General features: G+C 43.1%; 16 non-coding genes across 16 annotated transcripts; all 16 read right to left on the bottom strand.

Annotated features, from left to right (window-relative positions):
- Nucleotides 1-148: 148 nt before the first annotated feature.
- Nucleotides 149-221, bottom strand: trnam-cau (transfer RNA methionine (anticodon CAU)). The gene has a single exon. It is a non-coding gene; the product is annotated as a tRNA-Met (tRNA).
- A 196-nt stretch (nt 222-417) lies between these two features.
- trnag-gcc (transfer RNA glycine (anticodon GCC)) lies at nt 418-488 on the bottom strand. Its single transcript has one exon. It is a non-coding gene; the product is annotated as a tRNA-Gly (tRNA).
- A 1,414-nt stretch (nt 489-1,902) lies between these two features.
- On the bottom strand, nt 1,903-1,975 carry trnam-cau (transfer RNA methionine (anticodon CAU)). The gene has a single exon. It is a non-coding gene; the product is annotated as a tRNA-Met (tRNA).
- A 196-nt stretch (nt 1,976-2,171) lies between these two features.
- On the bottom strand, nt 2,172-2,242 carry trnag-gcc (transfer RNA glycine (anticodon GCC)). The gene has a single exon. It is a non-coding gene; the product is annotated as a tRNA-Gly (tRNA).
- A 2,629-nt stretch (nt 2,243-4,871) lies between these two features.
- Nucleotides 4,872-4,944, bottom strand: trnam-cau (transfer RNA methionine (anticodon CAU)). The gene has a single exon. It is a non-coding gene; the product is annotated as a tRNA-Met (tRNA).
- Nucleotides 4,945-5,140: 196 nt separating this feature from the next.
- On the bottom strand, nt 5,141-5,211 carry trnag-gcc (transfer RNA glycine (anticodon GCC)). Its single transcript has one exon. It is a non-coding gene; the product is annotated as a tRNA-Gly (tRNA).
- A 2,629-nt stretch (nt 5,212-7,840) lies between these two features.
- Nucleotides 7,841-7,913, bottom strand: trnam-cau (transfer RNA methionine (anticodon CAU)). Its single transcript has one exon. It is a non-coding gene; the product is annotated as a tRNA-Met (tRNA).
- Nucleotides 7,914-8,109: 196 nt separating this feature from the next.
- On the bottom strand, nt 8,110-8,180 carry trnag-gcc (transfer RNA glycine (anticodon GCC)). The gene has a single exon. It is a non-coding gene; the product is annotated as a tRNA-Gly (tRNA).
- A 2,959-nt stretch (nt 8,181-11,139) lies between these two features.
- trnam-cau (transfer RNA methionine (anticodon CAU)) lies at nt 11,140-11,212 on the bottom strand. The gene has a single exon. It is a non-coding gene; the product is annotated as a tRNA-Met (tRNA).
- A 196-nt stretch (nt 11,213-11,408) lies between these two features.
- Nucleotides 11,409-11,479, bottom strand: trnag-gcc (transfer RNA glycine (anticodon GCC)). Its single transcript has one exon. It is a non-coding gene; the product is annotated as a tRNA-Gly (tRNA).
- Nucleotides 11,480-13,989: 2,510 nt separating this feature from the next.
- On the bottom strand, nt 13,990-14,062 carry trnam-cau (transfer RNA methionine (anticodon CAU)). Its single transcript has one exon. It is a non-coding gene; the product is annotated as a tRNA-Met (tRNA).
- A 196-nt stretch (nt 14,063-14,258) lies between these two features.
- Nucleotides 14,259-14,329, bottom strand: trnag-gcc (transfer RNA glycine (anticodon GCC)). The gene has a single exon. It is a non-coding gene; the product is annotated as a tRNA-Gly (tRNA).
- A 2,959-nt stretch (nt 14,330-17,288) lies between these two features.
- Nucleotides 17,289-17,361, bottom strand: trnam-cau (transfer RNA methionine (anticodon CAU)). The gene has a single exon. It is a non-coding gene; the product is annotated as a tRNA-Met (tRNA).
- A 196-nt stretch (nt 17,362-17,557) lies between these two features.
- On the bottom strand, nt 17,558-17,628 carry trnag-gcc (transfer RNA glycine (anticodon GCC)). The gene has a single exon. It is a non-coding gene; the product is annotated as a tRNA-Gly (tRNA).
- A 2,510-nt stretch (nt 17,629-20,138) lies between these two features.
- Nucleotides 20,139-20,211, bottom strand: trnam-cau (transfer RNA methionine (anticodon CAU)). The gene has a single exon. It is a non-coding gene; the product is annotated as a tRNA-Met (tRNA).
- Nucleotides 20,212-20,407: 196 nt separating this feature from the next.
- Nucleotides 20,408-20,478, bottom strand: trnag-gcc (transfer RNA glycine (anticodon GCC)). The gene has a single exon. It is a non-coding gene; the product is annotated as a tRNA-Gly (tRNA).
- Nucleotides 20,479-22,399: the final 1,921 nt, after the last annotated feature.

Raw genomic sequence — 22,399 nt, 5'->3', positions numbered from 1 at the left:
TCTCGGTACTAGAGAGGGGAGCTGGAGTTCACGGAAAGAACACTTGTTGTGCTGAAGACTTTATTCCTTTGACCTTTGGATTACCAATGCTGTCTCTGGAAGGTAGAGGACCGCACATATGTCGAAGCTGTCCATTCTACGAAAAACCTGCCTCGTGTGAGGCTTGAACTCACGACCTTCAGATTATGAGACTGACGCGCTGCCAACTGCGCCAACGAGGCTGAGGGAATGCGCCTGCTAAATTGAAAAACAATTGTAAACACCTTTTCGCATTTCATAAAGACAATAGCATTGACACACTTAATTGGGTCTTCATTAATTGTCCTGAGAATAAATAGAAGGCTGAGACCTCTGTTACTGCATATCAGTCAGTCAAGCTGCGCTCATTTTGAGTTGTGAGACTTTTAAAGAGGTGCTTGCATTGGCCGGGAATCGAACCCGGGTCTCCCGCGTGGCAGGCGAGAATTCGACCACTGAACCACCAATGCCCACGTGTTGGAAAAAGGAGTTCCATTGAAGACGCCATCGCGTGTAGACAGAATCTTTTTTGTACTTGGGACAGAATGTTTTGCTGAAAGGTAAAACAGTTTCGGAAACTGCCCAACCCTCGTGTCTACTCAAGAGATGGAGAGAAGGTAGAAGTGTCTTAAATCATCTTTATAGCATACCTTCCTTTTTCCCTTTGTTGTGTTTCATGCCATTCTAGTGGGGTGAGAATTTGCAGATGCAGAGGCGAGAATTCGACCACTGAACCACCAATGCCCATGTGCCGGAGAAAGGAGTTCCATTGAAGACGCCATCGCGTGTAGACAGAATGTTTTTTGATGGTCCATCAGTACTACGTACTAAACCCAACACTAACCTCATCACCACTGAACTACCAATGCCCACATTGTGTTCCACTGCACCTCTGGACAGTCACACTAATGAAGTTAGTACTTGGGACAGAATGTTTTGATGGAAAACTGTTTCGGAAGCTGTCCACCCATCACGTCTACTCAAGAGATGGAGAGAAGGTAGAAATGTTTTAAAACATCTTTATAGCATACCTTCCCTTTTTCCTTTGTTCTGTTTCATGCCCTTCTAGTGGTGTGAAAATTTGCAGGTGTTGAAATCTAAGCTCCTTGACTGGCACACAGCTTGGGTATTAGACAGGGGAGCGCAATTCCTGGATGTCCGCTTTAGTTTGGCTTGAATTTTAGGTTTTATATATGCTTTAAGCATCTAGAGTTCACGGAAAAAAACACTTGTTCTCCTAAAGCCTTTATTCCTTTGTCCTTTCCATTACCAATGCTCTCTCTAGAAGGTAGAGGACTGCACATATGTCCAAGCTGGCCATTCTACAATAGACCTGCCTCGTGTCAGGCTTGACAAAAAATGTAAACACCTCATCACATCTATCCTCATCACCTACACGTGACCCTCAGCGTGGCTGAGGGAAAAAGCATGCTAAATTGAAAAAATGTAAACATCTTTTCGCATTTCACAAAGGCAATAGCATTGACGCCCTTAATTGAGTCTTCATTAATTGTCTTCAGACTATTGAGGTTAGTACTTGGGACAGAATGTTTTGTTGTAAAACAGTTTCGGAGGCTGCCCAGCCCTCAAGTCTACTCAAGAGATGGAGAGAAGGTAGAACTGTCTCAAAACATCTTTATAGCATACCCTCCCTTTTTCCTTTGTTCTGTTTCATGTCATTCTAGTGGTGTGAAAATGTGCAGGTGTTGAAGTATAAGCTCCTTGACTGGCACAAGTCTCGGTACTAGAGAGGGGAGCTGGAGTTCACGGAAAGAACACTTGTTGTGCTGAAGACTTTATTCCTTTGACCTTTGGATTACCAATGCTGTCTCTGGAAGGTAGAGGAACGCACATATGTCGAAGCTGTCCATTCTACGAAAAACCTGCCTCGTGTGAGGCTTGAACTCACGACCTTCAGATTATGAGACTGACGCGCTGCCAACTGCGCCAACGAGGCTGAGGGAATGCGCCTGCTAAATTGAAAAACAATTGTAAACACCTTTTCGCATTTCATAAAGACAATAGCATTGACACACTTAATTGGGTCTTCATTAATTGTCCTGAGAATAAATAGAAGGCTGAGACCTCTGTTACTGCATATCAGTCAGTCAAGCTGCGCTCATTTTGAGTTGTGAGACTTTTAAAGAGGTGCTTGCATTGGCCGGGAATCGAACCCGGGTCTCCCGCGTGGCAGGCGAGAATTCGACCACTGAACCACCAATGCCCACGTGTTGGAAAAAGGAGTTCCATTGAAGACGCCATCGCGTGTAGACAGAATCTTTTTCTTGATGGTCCATCAGTACTACATACTAAACCACATACTAACCTCATCACCACTGAACTACCAATGCCCACATTGTGTTCCACTGCACCACTGGACAGTCGCACTAATGACATTTGTACTTGGGACAGAATGTTTTGCTGAAAGGTAAAACAGTTTCGGAAACTGCCCAACCCTCGTGTCTACTCAAGAGATGGAGAGAAGGTAGAAGTGTCTTAAATCATCTTTATAGCATACCTTCCTTTTTCCCTTTGTTGTGTTTCATGCCATTCTAGTGGGGTGAGAATTTGCAGATGCAGAGGCGAGAATTCGACCACTGAACCACCAATGCCCATGTGCCGGAGAAAGGAGTTCCATTGAAGACGCCATTGCGTGTAGACAGAATGTTTTTTGATGGTCCATCAGTACTACGTACTAAACCACATACTAACCTCATCACCACTGAACTACCAATGCCCACATTGTGTTCCACTGCACCACTGGACAGTCGCACTAATGACATTTGTACTTGGGACAGAATGTTTTGTTGAAAGGTAAAACTGTTTCGGAAGCTGTCCACCCATCACGTCTACTCAACAGATGGAGAGAAGGTAGAAATGTCTTAAAACATCTTTATAGCATACCTTCCCTTTTTCCTTTGTTCTGTTTCATGCCCTTCTAGTGGTGTGAAAATTTGCAGGTGTTGAAATCTAAGCTCCTTGACTGGCACACATCTTGGGTATTAGACAGGGGAGCGCAATTCCTGGATGTCCGCTTTAGTTTGGCTTGAATTTTAGGTTTTATATATGCTTTAAGCATCTAGAGTTCACGGAAAAAAACACTTGTTCTCCTAAAGCCTTTATTCCTTTGTCCTTTGCATTACCAATGCTCTCTCTAGAAGGTAGAGGACTGCACATATGTCCAAGCTGGCCATTCTACAATAGACCTGCCTCGTGTCAGGCTTGACAAAAAATGTAAACACCACCTCATCACATCTATCCTCATCACCACTGAACTACCGAGGCTGAGGGAAAAAGCATGCTAAATTGAAAAAATGTAAACATCTTTTCGCATTTCACAAAGGCAATAGCATTGACGCCCTTAATTGAGTCTTCATTAATTGTCTTCAGACTAATGAGGTTAGTACTTGGGACAGAATGTTTTGTTGGATGGTAAAACAGTTTCGGAGGCTGCCCAGCCCTCACGTCTACTCAAGAGATGGAGAGAAGGTAGAACTGTCTCAAAACATCTTTATAGAATACCCTCCCTTTTTCCTTTGTTCTGTTTCATGTCATTCTAGTGGTGTGAAAATGTGCAGGTGTTGAAGTCTAAGCTCCTTGACTGGCACAAATCTCGGTACTAGAGAGGGGAGCTGGAGTTCACGGAAAGAACACTTGTTGTGCTGAAGACTTTATTCCTTTGACCTTTGGATTACCAATGCTGTCTCTGGAAGGTAGAGGACCGCACATATGTCCAAGCTGGCCATTCTACAATAGACCTGCCTCGTGTCAGGCTTGACAAAAAATGTAAACACCTCATCACATCTATCCTCATCACCACTGAACTACCGAGGCTGAGGGAAAAAGCATGCTAAATTGAAAAAATGTAAACATCTTTTCGCATTTCACAAAGGCAATAGCATTGACGCCCTTAATTGAGTCTTCATTAATTGTCTTCAGACTATTGAGGTTAGTACTTGGGACAGAATGTTTTGTTGGATGGTAAAACAGTTTCTTTATAGCATACCTTCCCTTTTTCTTTTGTTGTGTTTCATGCCCTTCTAGTGGTGTGAAAATTTGCAGGTGTTGAAATCTAAGCTCCTTGACTGGCACACATCTTGGGTATTAGACAGGGGAGCGCAATTCCTGGATGTCCGCTTTAGTTCGGCTTGAATTTTAGGTTTTATATATGCTTTAAGCATCTAGAGTTCACGGAAAAAAACACTTGTTCTCCTAAAGCCTTTATTCCTTTGTCCTTTGCATTACCAATGCTCTCTCTAGAAGGTAGAGGACTGCACATATGTCCAAGCTGGCCATTCTACAATAGACCTGCCTCGTGTCAGGCTTGACAAAAAATGTAAACACCTCATCACATCTATCCTCATCACCACTGAACTTCCGAGGCTGAGGGAAAAAGCATGCTAAATTGAAAAAATGTAAACATCTTTTCGCATTTCACAAAGGCAATAGCATTGACGCCCTTAATTGAGTCTTCATTAATTGTCTTCAGACTAATGAGGTTAGTACTTGGGACAGAATGTTTTGTTGTAAAACAGTTTCGGAGGCTGCCCAGCCCTCACGTCTACTCAAGAGATGGAGAGAAGGTAGAACTGTCTCAAAACATCTTTATAGCATACCCTCCCTTTTTCCTTTGTTCTGTTTCATGTCATTCTAGTGGTGTGAAAATGTGCAGGTGTTGAAGTCTAAGCTCCTTGACTGGCACAAGTCTCGGTACTAGAGAGGGGAGCTGGAGTTCACGGAAAGAACACTTGTTGTGCTGAAGACTTTATTCCTTTGACCTTTGGATTACCAATGCTGTCTCTGGAAGGTAGAGGACCGCACATATGTCGAAGCTGTCCATTCTACGAAAAACCTGCCTCGTGTGAGGCTTGAACTCACGACCTTCAGATTATGAGACTGACACGCTGCCAACTGCGCCAACGAGGCTGAGGGAATGCGCCTGCTAAATTGAAAAACAATTGTAAACACCTTTTCGCATTTCATAAAGACAATAGCATTGACACACTTAATTGGGTCTTCATTAATTGTCCTGAGAATAAATAGAAGGCTGAGACCTCTGTTACTGCATATCAGTCAGTCAAGCTGCACTCATTTTGAGTTGTGAGACTTTTAAAGAGGTGCTTGCATTGGCCGGGAATCGAACCCGGGTCTCCCGCGTGGCAGGCGAGAATTCGACCACTGAACCACCAATGCCCACGTGTTGGAAAAAGGAGTTCCATTGAAGACGCCATCGCGTGTAGACAGAATCTTTTTCTTGATGGTCCATCAGTACTACATACTAAACCACATACTAACCTCATCACCACTGAACTACCAATGCCCACATTGTGTTCCACTGCACCACTGGACAGTCGCACTAATGACATTTGTACTTGGGACAGAATGTTTTGCTGAAAGGTAAAACAGTTTCGGAAACTGCCCAACCCTCGTGTCTACTCAAGAGATGGAGAGAAGGTAGAAGTGTCTTAAATCATCTTTATAGCATACCTTCCTTTTTCCCTTTGTTGTGTTTCATGCCATTCTAGTGGGGTGAGAATTTGCAGATGCAGAGGCGAGAATTCGACCACTGAACCACCAATGCCCATGTGCCGGAGAAAGGAGTTCCATTGAAGACGCCATCGCGTGTAGACAGAATGTTTTTTGATGGTCCATCAGTACTACGTACTAAACCACATACTAACCTCATCACCACTGAACTACCAATGCCCACATTGTGTTCCACTGCACCACTGGACAGTCGCACTAATGACATTTGTACTTGGGACAGAATGTTTTGTTGAAAGGTAAAACTGTTTCGGAAGCTGTCCACCCATCACGTCTACTCAACAGATGGAGAGAAGGTAGAAATGTCTTAAAACATCTTTATAGCATACCTTCCCTTTTTCCTTTGTTCTGTTTCATGCCCTTCTAGTGGTGTGAAAATTTGCAGGTGTTGAAATCTAAGCTCCTTGACTGGCACACATCTTGGGTATTAGACAGGGGAGCGCAATTCCTGGATGTCCGCTTTAGTTTGGCTTGAATTTTAGGTTTTATATATGCTTTAAGCATCTAGAGTTCACGGAAAAAAACACTTGTTCTCCTAAAGCCTTTATTCCTTTGTCCTTTGCATTACCAATGCTCTCTCTAGAAGGTAGAGGACTGCACATATGTCCAAGCTGGCCATTCTACAATAGACCTGCCTCGTGTCAGGCTTGACAAAAAATGTAAACACCACCTCATCACATCTATCCTCATCACCACTGAACTACCGAGGCTGAGGGAAAAAGCATGCTAAATTGAAAAAATGTAAACATCTTTTCGCATTTCACAAAGGCAATAGCATTGACGCCCTTAATTGAGTCTTCATTAATTGTCTTCAGACTAATGAGGTTAGTACTTGGGACAGAATGTTTTGTTGGATGGTAAAACAGTTTCGGAGGCTGCCCAGCCCTCACGTCTACTCAAGAGATGGAGAGAAGGTAGAACTGTCTCAAAACATCTTTATAGAATACCCTCCCTTTTTCCTTTGTTCTGTTTCATGTCATTCTAGTGGTGTGAAAATGTGCAGGTGTTGAAGTCTAAGCTCCTTGACTGGCACAAATCTCGGTACTAGAGAGGGGAGCTGGAGTTCACGGAAAGAACACTTGTTGTGCTGAAGACTTTATTCCTTTGACCTTTGGATTACCAATGCTGTCTCTGGAAGGTAGAGGACCGCACATATGTCCAAGCTGGCCATTCTACAATAGACCTGCCTCGTGTCAGGCTTGACAAAAAATGTAAACACCTCATCACATCTATCCTCATCACCACTGAACTACCGAGGCTGAGGGAAAAAGCATGCTAAATTGAAAAAATGTAAACATCTTTTCGCATTTCACAAAGGCAATAGCATTGACGCCCTTAATTGAGTCTTCATTAATTGTCTTCAGACTATTGAGGTTAGTACTTGGGACAGAATGTTTTGTTGGATGGTAAAACAGTTTCTTTATAGCATACCTTCCCTTTTTCTTTTGTTGTGTTTCATGCCCTTCTAGTGGTGTGAAAATTTGCAGGTGTTGAAATCTAAGCTCCTTGACTGGCACACATCTTGGGTATTAGACAGGGGAGCGCAATTCCTGGATGTCCGCTTTAGTTCGGCTTGAATTTTAGGTTTTATATATGCTTTAAGCATCTAGAGTTCACGGAAAAAAACACTTGTTCTCCTAAAGCCTTTATTCCTTTGTCCTTTGCATTACCAATGCTCTCTCTAGAAGGTAGAGGACTGCACATATGTCCAAGCTGGCCATTCTACAATAGACCTGCCTCGTGTCAGGCTTGACAAAAAATGTAAACACCTCATCACATCTATCCTCATCACCACTGAACTTCCGAGGCTGAGGGAAAAAGCATGCTAAATTGAAAAAATGTAAACATCTTTTCGCATTTCACAAAGGCAATAGCATTGACGCCCTTAATTGAGTCTTCATTAATTGTCTTCAGACTAATGAGGTTAGTACTTGGGACAGAATGTTTTGTTGTAAAACAGTTTCGGAGGCTGCCCAGCCCTCACGTCTACTCAAGAGATGGAGAGAAGGTAGAACTGTCTCAAAACATCTTTATAGCATACCCTCCCTTTTTCCTTTGTTCTGTTTCATGTCATTCTAGTGGTGTGAAAATGTGCAGGTGTTGAAGTCTAAGCTCCTTGACTGGCACAAGTCTCGGTACTAGAGAGGGGAGCTGGAGTTCACGGAAAGAACACTTGTTGTGCTGAAGACTTTATTCCTTTGACCTTTGGATTACCAATGCTGTCTCTGGAAGGTAGAGGACCGCACATATGTCGAAGCTGTCCATTCTACAAAAAACCTGCCTCGTGTGAGGCTTGAACTCACGACCTTCAGATTATGAGACTGACTCGCTGCCAACTGCGCCAACGAGGCTGAGGGAATGCGCCTGATAAATTGAAAAACAATTGTAAACACCTTTTCGCATTTCATAAAGACAATAGCATTGACACACTTAATTGGGTCTTCATTAATTGTCCTGAGAATAAATAGAAGGCTGAGACCTCTGTTACTGCATATCAGTCAGTCAAGCTGCGCTCATTTTGAGTTGTGAGACTTTTAAAGAGGTGCTTGCATTGGCCGGGAATCGAACCCGGGTCTCCCGCGTGGCAGGCGAGAATTCGACCACTGAACCACCAATGCCCACGTGTTGGAAAAAGGAGTTCCATTGAAGACGCCATCGCGTGTAGACAGAATCTTTTTTGTACTTGGGACAGAATGTTTTGCTGAAAGGTAAAACAGTTTCGGAAACTGCCCAACCCTCGTGTCTACTCAAGAGATGGAGAGAAGGTAGAAGTGTCTTAAATCATCTTTATAGCATACCTTCCTTTTTCCCTTTGTTGTGTTTCATGCCATTCTAGTGGGGTGAGAATTTGCAGATGCAGAGGCGAGAATTCGACCACTGAACCACCAATGCCCATGTGCCGGAGAAAGGAGTTCCATTGAAGACGCCATCGCGTGTAGACAGAATGTTTTTTGATGGTCCATCAGTACTACGTACTAAACCCAACACTAACCTCATCACCACTGAACTACCAATGCCCACATTGTGTTCCACTGCACCTCTGGACAGTCACACTAATGAAGTTAGTACTTGGGACAGAATGTTTTGATGGAAAACTGTTTCCAAACACCTTTTCGCATTTCATAAAGACAATAGCATTGACACACTTAATTGGGTCTTCATTAATTGTCCTGAGAATAAATAGAAGGCTGAGACCTCTGTTACTGCATATCAGTCAGTCAAGCTGCACTCATTTTGAGTTGTGAGACTTTTAAAGAGGTGCTTGCATTGGCCGGGAATCGAACCCGGGTCTCCCGCGTGGCAGGCTAGAATTCGACCACTGAACCACCAATGCCCACATGTTGGAAAAAGGAGTTCCATTGAAGACGCCATCGCGTGTAGACAGAATCTTTTTCTTGATGGTCCATCAGTACTACATACTAAACCACATACTAACCTCATCACCACTGAACTACCAATGCCCACATTGTGTTCCACTGCACCACTGGACAGTCGCACTAATGACATTTGTACTTGGGACAGAATGTTTTGTTGAAAGGTAAAACTGTTTCGGAAGCTGTCCACCCATCACGTCTACTCAACAGATGGAGAGAAGGTAGAAATGTCTTAAAACATCTTTATAGCATACCTTCCCTTTTTCCTTTGTTCTGTTTCATGCCCTTCTAGTGGTGTGAAAATTTGCAGGTGTTGAAATCTAAGCTCCTTGACTGGCACACATCTTGGGTATTAGACAGGGGAGCGCAATTCCTGGATGTCCGCTTTAGTTTGGCTTGAATTTTAGGTTTTATATATGCTTTAAGCATCTAGAGTTCACGGAAAAAAACACTTGTTCTCCTAAAGCCTTTATTCCTTTGTCCTTTGCATTACCAATGCTCTCTCTAGAAGGTAGAGGACTGCACATATGTCCAAGCTGGCCATTCTACAATAGACCTGCCTCGTGTCAGGCTTGACAAAAAATGTAAACACCACCTCATCACATCTATCCTCATCACCACTGAACTACCGAGGCTGAGGGAAAAAGCATGCTAAATTGAAAAAATGTAAACATCTTTTCGCATTTCACAAAGGCAATAGCATTGACGCCCTTAATTGAGTCTTCATTAATTGTCTTCAGACTAATGAGGTTAGTACTTGGGACAGAATGTTTTGTTGGATGGTAAAACAGTTTCGGAGGCTGCCCAGCCCTCACGTCTACTCAAGAGATGGAGAGAAGGTAGAACTGTCTCAAAACATCTTTATAGAATACCCTCCCTTTTTCCTTTGTTCTGTTTCATGTCATTCTAGTGGTGTGAAAATGTGCAGGTGTTGAAGTCTAAGCTCCTTGACTGGCACAAATCTCGGTACTAGAGAGGGGAGCTGGAGTTCACGGAAAGAACACTTGTTGTGCTGAAGACTTTATTCCTTTGACCTTTGGATTACCAATGCTGTCTCTGGAAGGTAGAGGACCGCACATATGTCCAAGCTGGCCATTCTACAATAGACCTGCCTCGTGTCAGGCTTGACAAAAAATGTAAACACCTCATCACATCTATCCTCATCACCACTGAACTACCGAGGCTGAGGGAAAAAGCATGCTAAATTGAAAAAATGTAAACATCTTTTCGCATTTCACAAAGGCAATAGCATTGACGCCCTTAATTGAGTCTTCATTAATTGTCTTCAGACTATTGAGGTTAGTACTTGGGACAGAATGTTTTGTTGGATGGTAAAACAGTTTCTTTATAGCATACCTTCCCTTTTTCTTTTGTTGTGTTTCATGCCCTTCTAGTGGTGTGAAAATTTGCAGGTGCTGAAATCTAAGCTCCTTGACTGGCACACATCTTGGGTATTAGACAGGGGAGCGCAATTCCTGGATGTCCGCTTTAGTTCGGCTTGAATTTTAGGTTTTATATATGCTTTAAGCATCTAGAGTTCACGGAAAAAAACACTTGTTCTCCTAAAGCCTTTATTCCTTTGTCCTTTGCATTACCAATGCTCTCTCTAGAAGGTAGAGGACTGCACATATGTCCAAGCTGGCCATTCTACAATAGACCTGCCTCGTGTCAGGCTTGACAAAAAATGTAAACACCTCATCACATCTATCCTCATCACCACTGAACTTCCGAGGCTGAGGGAAAAAGCATGCTAAATTGAAAAAATGTAAACATCTTTTCGCATTTCACAAAGGCAATAGCATTGACGCCCTTAATTGAGTCTTCATTAATTGTCTTCAGACTAATGAGGTTAGTACTTGGGACAGAATGTTTTGTTGTAAAACAGTTTCGGAGGCTGCCCAGCCCTCACGTCTACTCAAGAGATGGAGAGAAGGTAGAACTGTCTCAAAACATCTTTATAGCATACCCTCCCTTTTTCCTTTGTTCTGTTTCATGTCATTCTAGTGGTGTGAAAATGTGCAGGTGTTGAAGTCTAAGCTCCTTGACTGGCACAAGTCTCGGTACTAGAGAGGGGAGCTGGAGTTCACGGAAAGAACACTTGTTGTGCTGAAGACTTTATTCCTTTGACCTTTGGATTACCAATGCTGTCTCTGGAAGGTAGAGGACCGCACATATGTCGAAGCTGTCCATTCTACGAAAAACCTGCCTCGTGTGAGGCTTGAACTCACGACCTTCAGATTATGAGACTGACACGCTGCCAACTGCGCCAACGAGGCTGAGGGAATGCGCCTGCTAAATTGAAAAACAATTGTAAACACCTTTTCGCATTTCATAAAGACAATAGCATTGACACACTTAATTGGGTCTTCATTAATTGTCCTGAGAATAAATAGAAGGCTGAGACCTCTGTTACTGCATATCAGTCAGTCAAGCTGCGCTCATTTTGAGTTGTGAGACTTTTAAAGAGGTGCTTGCATTGGCCGGGAATCGAACCCGGGTCTCCCGCGTGGCAGGCGAGAATTCGACCACTGAACCACCAATGCCCACGTGTTGGAAAAAGGAGTTCCATTGAAGACGCCATCGCGTGTAGACAGAATCTTTTTTGTACTTGGGACAGAATGTTTTGCTGAAAGGTAAAACAGTTTCGGAAACTGCCCAACCCTCGTGTCTACTCAAGAGATGGAGAGAAGGTAGAAGTGTCATAAATCATCTTTATAGCATACCTTCCTTTTTCCCTTTGTTGTGTTTCATGCCATTCTAGTGGGGTGAGAATTTGCAGATGCAGAGGCGAGAATTCGACCACTGAACCACCAATGCCCATGTGCCGGAGAAAGGAGTTCCATTGAAGACGCCATCGCGTGTAGACAGAATGTTTTTTGATGGTCCATCAGTACTACGTACTAAACCCAACACTAACCTCATCACCACTGAACTACCAATGCCCACATTGTGTTCCACTGCACCTCTGGACAGTCACACTAATGAAGTTAGTACTTGGGACAGAATGTTTTGTTGGAAAACTGTTTCGGAAGCTGTCCACCCATCACGTCTACTCAAGAGATGGAGAGAAGGTAGAAATGTTTTAAAACATCTTTATAGCATACCTTCCCTTTTTCCTTTGTTCTGTTTCATGCCCTTCTAGTGGTGTGAAAATTTGCAGGTGTTGAAATCTAAGCTCCTTGACTGGCACACAGCTTGGGTATTAGACAGGGGAGCGCAATTCCTGGATGTCCGCTTTAGTTTGGCTTGAATTTTAGGTTTTATATATGCTTTAAGCATCTAGAGTTCACGGAAAAAAACACTTGTTCTCCTAAAGCCTTTATTCCTTTGTCCTTTGCATTACCAATGCTCTCTCTAGAAGGTAGAGGACTGCACATATGTCCAAGCTGGCCATTCTACAATAGACCTGCCTCGTGTCAGGCTTGACAAAAAATGTAAACACCACCTCATCACATCTATCCTCATCACCACTGAACTACCGAGGCTGAGGGAAAAAGCATGCTAAATTGAAAAAATGTAAACATCTTTTCGCATTTCACAAAGGCAATAGCATTGACGCCCTTAATTGAGTCTTCATTAATTGTCTTCAGACTAATGAGGTTAGTACTTGGGACAGAATGTTTTGTTGGATGGTAAAACAGTTTCGGAGGCTGCCCAGCCCTCACGTCTACTCAAGAGATGGAGAGAAGGTAGAACTGTCTCAAAACATCTTTATAGAATACCCTCCCTTTTTCCTTTGTTCTGTTTCATGTCATTCTAGTGGTGTGAAAATGTGCAGGTGTTGAAGTCTAAGCTCCTTGACTGGCACAAATCTCGGTACTAGAGAGGGGAGCTGGAGTTCACGGAAAGAACACTTGTTGTGCTGAAGACTTTATTCCTTTGACCTTTGGATTACCAATGCTGTCTCTGGAAGGTAGAGGACCGCACATATGTCCAAGCTGGCCATTCTACAATAGACCTGCCTCGTGTCAGGCTTGACAAAAAATGTAAACACCTCATCACATCTATCCTCATCACCACTGAACTACCGAGGCTGAGGGAAAAAGCATGCTAAATTGAAAAAATGTAAACATCTTTTCGCATTTCACAAAGGCAATAGCATTGACGCCCTTAATTGAGTCTTCATTAATTGTCTTCAGACTATTGAGGTTAGTACTTGGGACAGAATGTTTTGTTGGATGGTAAAACAGTTTCTTTATAGCATACCTTCCCTTTTTCTTTTGTTGTGTTTCATTCCCTTCTAGTGGTGTGAAAATTTGCAGGTGTTGAAATCTAAGCTCCTTGACTGGCACACATCTTGGGTATTAGACAGGGGAGCGCAATTCCTGGATGTCCGCTTTAGTTCGGCTTGAATTTTAGGTTTTATATATGCTTTAAGCATCTAGAGTTCACGGAAAAAAACACTTGTTCTCCTAAAGCCTTTATTCCTTTGTCCTTTGCATTACCAATGCTCTCTCTAGAAGGTAGAGGACTGCACATATGTCCAAGCTGGCCATTCTACAATAGACCTGCCTCGTGTCAGGCTTGACAAAAAATGTAAACACCTCATCACATCTATCCTCATCACCACTGAACTTCCGAGGCTGAGGGAAAAAGCATGCTAAATTGAAAAAATGTAAACATCTTTTCGCATTTCACAAAGGCAATAGCATTGACGCCCTTAATTGAGTCTTCATTAATTGTCTTCAGACTAATGAGGTTAGTACTTGGGACAGAATGTTTTGTTGTAAAACAGTTTCGGAGGCTGCCCAGCCCTCACGTCTACTCAAGAGATGGAGAGAAGGTAGAACTGTCTCAAAACATCTTTATAGCATACCCTCCCTTTTTCCTTTGTTCTGTTTCATGTCATTCTAGTGGTGTGAAAATGTGCAGGTGTTGAAGTCTAAGCTCCTTGACTGGCACAAGTCTCGGTACTAGAGAGGGGAGCTGGAGTTCACGGAAAGAACACTTGTTGTGCTGAAGACTTTATTCCTTTGACCTTTGGATTACCAATGCTGTCTCTGGAAGGTAGAGGACCGCACATATGTCGAAGCTGTCCATTCTACAAAAAACCTGCCTCGTGTGAGGCTTGAACTCACGACCTTCAGATTATGAGACTGACTCGCTGCCAACTGCGCCAACGAGGCTGAGGGAATGCGCCTGATAAATTGAAAAACAATTGTAAACACCTTTTCGCATTTCATAAAGACAATAGCATTGACACACTTAATTGGGTCTTCATTAATTGTCCTGAGAATAAATAGAAGGCTGAGACCTCTGTTACTGCATATCAGTCAGTCAAGCTGCGCTCATTTTGAGTTGTGAGACTTTTAAAGAGGTGCTTGCATTGGCCGGGAATCGAACCCGGGTCTCCCGCGTGGCAGGCGAGAATTCGACCACTGAACCACCAATGCCCACGTGTTGGAAAAAGGAGTTCCATTGAAGACGCCATCGCGTGTAGACAGAATCTTTTTTGTACTTGGGACAGAATGTTTTGCTGAAAGGTAAAACAGTTTCGGAAACTGCCCAACCCTCGTGTCTACTCAAGAGATGGAGAGAAGGTAGAAGTGTCTTAAATCATCTTTATAGCATACCTTCCTTTTTCCCTTTGTTGTGTTTCATGCCATTCTAGTGGGGTGAGAATTTGCAGATGCAGAGGCGAGAATTCGACCACTGAACCACCAATGCCCATGTGCCGGAGAAAGGAGTTCCATTGAAGACGCCATCGCGTGTAGACAGAATGTTTTTTGATGGTCCATCAGTACTACGTACTAAACCCAACACTAACCTCATCACCACTGAACTACCAATGCCCACATTGTGTTCCACTGCACCTCTGGACAGTCACACTAATGAAGTTAGTACTTGGGACAGAATGTTTTGATGGAAAACTGTTTCCAAACACCTTTTCGCATTTCATAAAGACAATAGCATTGACACACTTAATTGGGTCTTCATTAATTGTCCTGAGAATAAATAGAAGGCTGAGACCTCTGTTACTGCATATCAGTCAGTCAAGCTGCGCTCATTTTGAGTTGTGAGACTTTTAAAGAGGTGCTTGCATTGGCCGGGAATCGAACCCGGGTCTCCCGCGTGGCAGGCTAGAATTCGACCACTGAACCACCAATGCCCACATGTTGGAAAAAGGAGTTCCATTGAAGACGCCATCGCGTGTAGACAGAATCTTTTTCTTGATGGTCCATCAGTACTACATACTAAACCACATACTAACCTCATCACCACTGAACTACCAATGCCCACATTGTGTTCCACTGCACCACTGGACAGTCGCACTAATGACATTTGTACTTGGGACAGAATGTTTTGTTGAAAGGTAAAACTGTTTCGGAAGCTGTCCACCCATCACGTCTACTCAACAGATGGAGAGAAGGTAGAAATGTCTTAAAACATCTTTATAGCATACCTTCCCTTTTTCCTTTGTTCTGTTTCATGCCCTTCTAGTGGTGTGAAAATTTGCAGGTGTTGAAATCTAAGCTCCTTGACTGGCACACATCTTGGGTATTAGACAGGGGAGCGCAATTCCTGGATGTCCGCTTTAGTTTGGCTTGAATTTTAGGTTTTATATATGCTTTAAGCATCTAGAGTTCACGGAAAAAAACACTTGTTCTCCTAAAGCCTTTATTCCTTTGTCCTTTGCATTACCAATGCTCTCTCTAGAAGGTAGAGGACTGCACATATGTCCAAGCTGGCCATTCTACAATAGACCTGCCTCGTGTCAGGCTTGACAAAAAATGTAAACACCACCTCATCACATCTATCCTCATCACCACTGAACTACCGAGGCTGAGGGAAAAAGCATGCTAAATTGAAAAAATGTAAACATCTTTTCGCATTTCACAAAGGCAATAGCATTGACGCCCTTAATTGAGTCTTCATTAATTGTCTTCAGACTAATGAGGTTAGTACTTGGGACAGAATGTTTTGTTGGATGGTAAAACAGTTTCGGAGGCTGCCCAGCCCTCACGTCTACTCAAGAGATGGAGAGAAGGTAGAACTGTCTCAAAACATCTTTATAGAATACCCTCCCTTTTTCCTTTGTTCTGTTTCATGTCATTCTAGTGGTGTGAAAATGTGCAGGTGTTGAAGTCTAAGCTCCTTGACTGGCACAAATCTCGGTACTAGAGAGGGGAGCTGGAGTTCACGGAAAGAACACTTGTTGTGCTGAAGACTTTATTCCTTTGACCTTTGGATTACCAATGCTGTCTCTGGAAGGTAGAGGACCGCACATATGTCCAAGCTGGCCATTCTACAATAGACCTGCCTCGTGTCAGGCTTGACAAAAAATGTAAACACCTCATCACATCTATCCTCATCACCACTGAACTACCGAGGCTGAGGGAAAAAGCATGCTAAATTGAAAAAATGTAAACATCTTTTCGCATTTCACAAAGGCAATAGCATTGACGCCCTTAATTGAGTCTTCATTAATTGTCTTCAGACTATTGAGGTTAGTACTTGGGACAGAATGTTTTGTTGGATGGTAAAACAGTTTCTTTATAGCATACCTTCCCTTTTTCTTTTGTTGTGTTTCATGCCCTTCTAGTGGTGTGAAAATTTGCAGGTGCTGAAATCTAAGCTCCTTGACTGGCACACATCTTGGGTATTAGACAGGGGAGTGCAATTCCTGGATGTCCGCTTTAGTTCGGCTTGAATTTTAGGTTTTATATATGCTTTAAGCATCTAGAGTTCACGGAAAAAAACACTTGTTCTCCTAAAGCCTTTATTCCTTTGTCCTTTGCATTACCAATGCTCTCTCTAGAAGGTAGAGGACTGCACATATGTCCAAGCTGGCCATTCTACAATAGACCTGCCTCGTGTCAGGCTTGACAAAAAATGTAAACACCTCATCACATCTATCCTCATCACCACTGAACTTCCGAGGCTGAGGGAAAAAGCATGCTAAATTGAAAAAATGTAAACATCTTTTCGCATTTCACAAAGGCAATAGCATTGACGCCCTTAATTGAGTCTTCATTAATTGTCTTCAGACTAATGAGGTTAGTACTTGGGACAGAATGTTTTGTTGTAAAACAGTTTCGGAGGCTGCCCAGCCCTCACGTCTACTCAAGAGATGGAGAGAAGGTAGAACTGTCTCAAAACATCTTTATAGCATACCCTCCCTTTTTCCTTTGTTCTGTTTCATGTCATTCTAGTGGTGTGAAAATGTGCAGGTGTTGAAGTCTAAGCTCCTTGACTGGCACAAGTCTCGGTACTAGAGAGGGGAGCTGGAGTTCACGGAAAGAACACTTGTTGTGCTGAAGACTTTATTCCTTTGACCTTTGGATTACCAATGCTGTCTCTGGAAGGTAGAGGACCGCACATATGTCGAAGCTGTCCATTCTACGAAAAACCTGCCTCGTGTGAGGCTTGAACTCACGACCTTCAGATTATGAGACTGACACGCTGCCAACTGCGCCAACGAGGCTGAGGGAATGCGCCTGCTAAATTGAAAAACAATTGTAAACACCTTTTCGCATTTCATAAAGACAATAGCATTGACACACTTAATTGGGTCTTCATTAATTGTCCTGAGAATAAATAGAAGGCTGAGACCTCTGTTACTGCATATCAGTCAGTCAAGCTGCGCTCATTTTGAGTTGTGAGACTTTTAAAGAGGTGCTTGCATTGGCCGGGAATCGAACCCGGGTCTCCCGCGTGGCAGGCGAGAATTCGACCACTGAACCACCAATGCCCACGTGTTGGAAAAAGGAGTTCCATTGAAGACGCCATCGCGTGTAGACAGAATCTTTTTTGTACTTGGGACAGAATGTTTTGCTGAAAGGTAAAACAGTTTCGGAAACTGCCCAACCCTCGTGTCTACTCAAGAGATGGAGAGAAGGTAGAAGTGTCATAAATCATCTTTATAGCATACCTTCCTTTTTCCCTTTGTTGTGTTTCATGCCATTCTAGTGGGGTGAGAATTTGCAGATGCAGAGGCGAGAATTCGACCACTGAACCACCAATGCCCATGTGCCGGAGAAAGGAGTTCCATTGAAGACGCCATCGCGTGTAGACAGAATGTTTTTTGATGGTCCATCAGTACTACGTACTAAACCCAACACTAACCTCATCACCACTGAACTACCAATGCCCACATTGTGTTCCACTGCACCTCTGGACAGTCACACTAATGAAGTTAGTACTTGGGACAGAATGTTTTGTTGGAAAACTGTTTCGGAAGCTGTCCACCCATCACGTCTACTCAAGAGATGGAGAGAAGGTAGAAATGTTTTAAAACATCTTTATAGCATACCTTCCCTTTTTCCTTTGTTCTGTTTCATGCCCTTCTAGTGGTGTGAAAATTTGCAGGTGTTGAAATCTAAGCTCCTTGACTGGCACACAGCTTGGGTATTAGACAGGGGAGCGCAATTCCTGGATGTCCGCTTTAGTTTGGCTTGAATTTTAGGTTTTATATATGCTTTAAGCATCTAGAGTTCACGGAAAAAAACACTTGTTCTCCTAAAGCCTTTATTCCTTTGTCCTTTGCATTACCAATGCTCTCTCTAGAAGGTAGAGGACTGCACATATGTCCAAGCTGGCCATTCTACAATAGACCTGCCTCGTGTCAGGCTTGACAAAAAATGTAAACACCACCTCATCACATCTATCCTCATCACCACTGAACTACCGAGGCTGAGGGAAAAAGCATGCTAAATTGAAAAAATGTAAACATCTTTTCGCATTTCACAAAGGCAATAGCATTGACGCCCTTAATTGAGTCTTCATTAATTGTCTTCAGACTAATGAGGTTAGTACTTGGGACAGAATGTTTTGTTGGATGGTAAAACAGTTTCGGAGGCTGCCCAGCCCTCACGTCTACTCAAGAGATGGAGAGAAGGTAGAACTGTCTCAAAACATCTTTATAGAATACCCTCCCTTTTTCCTTTGTTCTGTTTCATGTCATTCTAGTGGTGTGAAAATGTGCAGGTGTTGAAGTCTAAGCTCCTTGACTGGCACAAATCTCGGTACTAGAGAGGGGAGCTGGAGTTCACGGAAAGAACACTTGTTGTGCTGAAGACTTTATTCCTTTGACCTTTGGATTACCAATGCTGTCTCTGGAAGGTAGAGGACCGCACATATGTCCAAGCTGGCCATTCTACAATAGACCTGCCTCGTGTCAGGCTTGACAAAAAATGTAAACACCTCATCACATCTATCCTCATCACCACTGAACTACCGAGGCTGAGGGAAAAAGCATGCTAAATTGAAAAAATGTAAACATCTTTTCGCATTTCACAAAGGCAATAGCATTGACGCCCTTAATTGAGTCTTCATTAATTGTCTTCAGACTATTGAGGTTAGTACTTGGGACAGAATGTTTTGTTGGATGGTAAAACAGTTTCTTTATAGCATACCTTCCCTTTTTCTTTTGTTGTGTTTCATGCCCTTCTAGTGGTGTGAAAATTTGCAGGTGCTGAAATCTAAGCTCCTTGACTGGCACACATCTTGGGTATTAGACAGGGGAGCGCAATTCCTGGATGTCCGCTTTAGTTCGGCTTGAATTTTAGGTTTTATATATGCTTTAAGCATCTAGAGTTCACGGAAAAAAACACTTGTTCTCCTAAAGCCTTTATTCCTTTGTCCTTTGCATTACCAATGCTCTCTCTAGAAGGTAGAGGACTGCACATATGTCCAAGCTGGCCATTCTACAATAGACCTGCCTCGTGTCAGGCTTGACAAAAAATGTAAACACCTCATCACATCTATCCTCATCACCACTGAACTTCCGAGGCTGAGGGAAAAAGCATGCTAAATTGAAAAAATGTAAACATCTTTTCGCATTTCACAAAGGCAATAGCATTGACGCCCTTAATTGAGTCTTCATTAATTGTCTTCAGACTAATGAGGTTAGTACTTGGGACAGAATGTTTTGTTGTAAAACAGTTTCGGAGGCTGCCCAGCCCTCACGTCTACTCAAGAGATGGAGAGAAGGTAGAACTGTCTCAAAACATCTTTATAGCATACCCTCCCTTTTTCCTTTGTTCTGTTTCATGTCATTCTAGTGGTGTGAAAATGTGCAGGTGTTGAAGTCTAAGCTCCTTGACTGGCACAAGTCTCGGTACTAGAGAGGGGAGCTGGAGTTCACGGAAAGAACACTTGTTGTGCTGAAGACTTTATTCCTTTGACCTTTGGATTACCAATGCTGTCTCTGGAAGGTAGAGGACCGCACATATGTCGAAGCTGTCCATTCTACAAAAAACCTGCCTCGTGTGAGGCTTGAACTCACGACCTTCAGATTATGAGACTGACTCGCTGCCAACTGCGCCAACGAGGCTGAGGGAATGCGCCTGATAAATTGAAAAACAATTGTAAACACCTTTTCGCATTTCATAAAGACAATAGCATTGACACACTTAATTGGGTCTTCATTAATTGTCCTGAGAATAAATAGAAGGCTGAGACCTCTGTTACTGCATATCAGTCAGTCAAGCTGCGCTCATTTTGAGTTGTGAGACTTTTAAAGAGGTGCTTGCATTGGCCGGGAATCGAACCCGGGTCTCCCGCGTGGCAGGCGAGAATTCGACCACTGAACCACCAATGCCCACGTGTTGGAAAAAGGAGTTCCATTGAAGACGCCATCGCGTGTAGACAGAATCTTTTTTGTACTTGGGACAGAATGTTTTGCTGAAAGGTAAAACAGTTTCGGAAACTGCCCAACCCTCGTGTCTACTCAAGAGATGGAGAGAAGGTAGAAGTGTCTTAAATCATCTTTATAGCATACCTTCCTTTTTCCCTTTGTTGTGTTTCATGCCATTCTAGTGGGGTGAGAATTTGCAGATGCAGAGGCGAGAATTCGACCACTGAACCACCAATGCCCATGTGCCGGAGAAAGGAGTTCCATTGAAGACGCCATCGCGTGTAGACAGAATGTTTTTTGATGGTCCATCAGTACTACGTACTAAACCCAACACTAACCTCATCACCACTGAACTACCAATGCCCACATTGTGTTCCACTGCACCTCTGGACAGTCACACTAATGAAGTTAGTACTTGGGACAGAATGTTTTGATGGAAAACTGTTTCCAAACACCTTTTCGCATTTCATAAAGACAATAGCATTGACACACTTAATTGGGTCTTCATTAATTGTCCTGAGAATAAATAGAAGGCTGAGACCTCTGTTACTGCATATCAGTCAGTCAAGCTGCGCTCATTTTGAGTTGTGAGACTTTTAAAGAGGTGCTTGCATTGGCCGGGAATCGAACCCGGGTCTCCCGCGTGGCAGGCTAGAATTCGACCACTGAACCACCAATGCCCACATGTTGGAAAAAGGAGTTCCATTGAAGACGCCATCGCGTGTAGACAGAATCTTTTTCTTGATGGTCCATCAGTACTACATACTAAACCACATACTAACCTCATCACCACTGAACTACCAATGCCCACATTGTGTTCCACTGCACCACTGGACAGTCGCACTAACGACATTTGTACTTGGGACAGAATGTTTTGTTGAAAGGTAAAACTGTTTCGGAAGCTGTCCACCCATCACGTCTACTCAACAGATGGAGAGAAGGTAGAAATGTCTTAAAACATCTTTATAGCATACCTTCCCTTTTTCCTTTGTTCTGTTTCATGCCCTTCTAGTGGTGTGAAAATTTGCAGGTGTTGAAATCTAAGCTCCTTGACTGGCACACATCTTGGGTATTAGACAGGGGAGCGCAATTCCTGGATGTCCGCTTTAGTTTGGCTTGAATTTTAGGTTTTATATATGCTTTAAGCATCTAGAGTTCACGGAAAAAAACACTTGTTCTCCTAAAGCCTTTATTCCTTTGTCCTTTGCATTACCAATGCTCTCTCTAGAAGGTAGAGGACTGCACATATGTCCAAGCTGGCCATTCTACAATAGACCTGCCTCGTGTCAGGCTTGACAAAAAATGTAAACACCACCTCATCACATCTATCCTCATCACCACTGAACTACCGAGGCTGAGGGAAAAAGCATGCTAAATTGAAAAAATGTAAACATCTTTTCGCATTTCACAAAGGCAATAGCATTGACGCCCTTAATTGAGTCTTCATTAATTGTCTTCAGACTAATGAGGTTAGTACTTGGGACAGAATGTTTTGTTGGATGGTAAAACAATTTCGGAGGCTGCCCAGCCCTCACGTCTACTCAAGAGATGGAGAGAAGGTAGAACTGTCTCAAAACATCTTTATAGAATACCCTCCCTTTTTCCTTTGTTCTGTTTCATGTCATTCTAGTGGTGTGAAAATGTGCAGGTGTTGAAGTCTAAGCTCCTTGACTGGCACAAATCTCGGTACTAGAGAGGGGAGCTGGAGTTCACGGAAAGAACACTTGTTGTGCTGAAGACTTTATTCCTTTGACCTTTGGATTACCAATGCTGTCTCTGGAAGGTAGAGGACCGCACATATGTCCAAGCTGGCCATTCTACAATAGACCTGCCTCGTGTCAGGCTTGACAAAAAATGTAAACACCTCATCACATCTATCCTCATC

Source organism: Channa argus, unplaced genomic scaffold (genome assembly GCF_033026475.1).
Source record: "Channa argus isolate prfri unplaced genomic scaffold, Channa argus male v1.0 Contig022, whole genome shotgun sequence".
NCBI lineage: Eukaryota > Metazoa > Chordata > Actinopteri > Anabantiformes > Channidae > Channa > Channa argus.
Note: the sequence above shows the minus strand (reverse complement) of the source record. Positions and strands in the feature narration are given on the sequence as shown.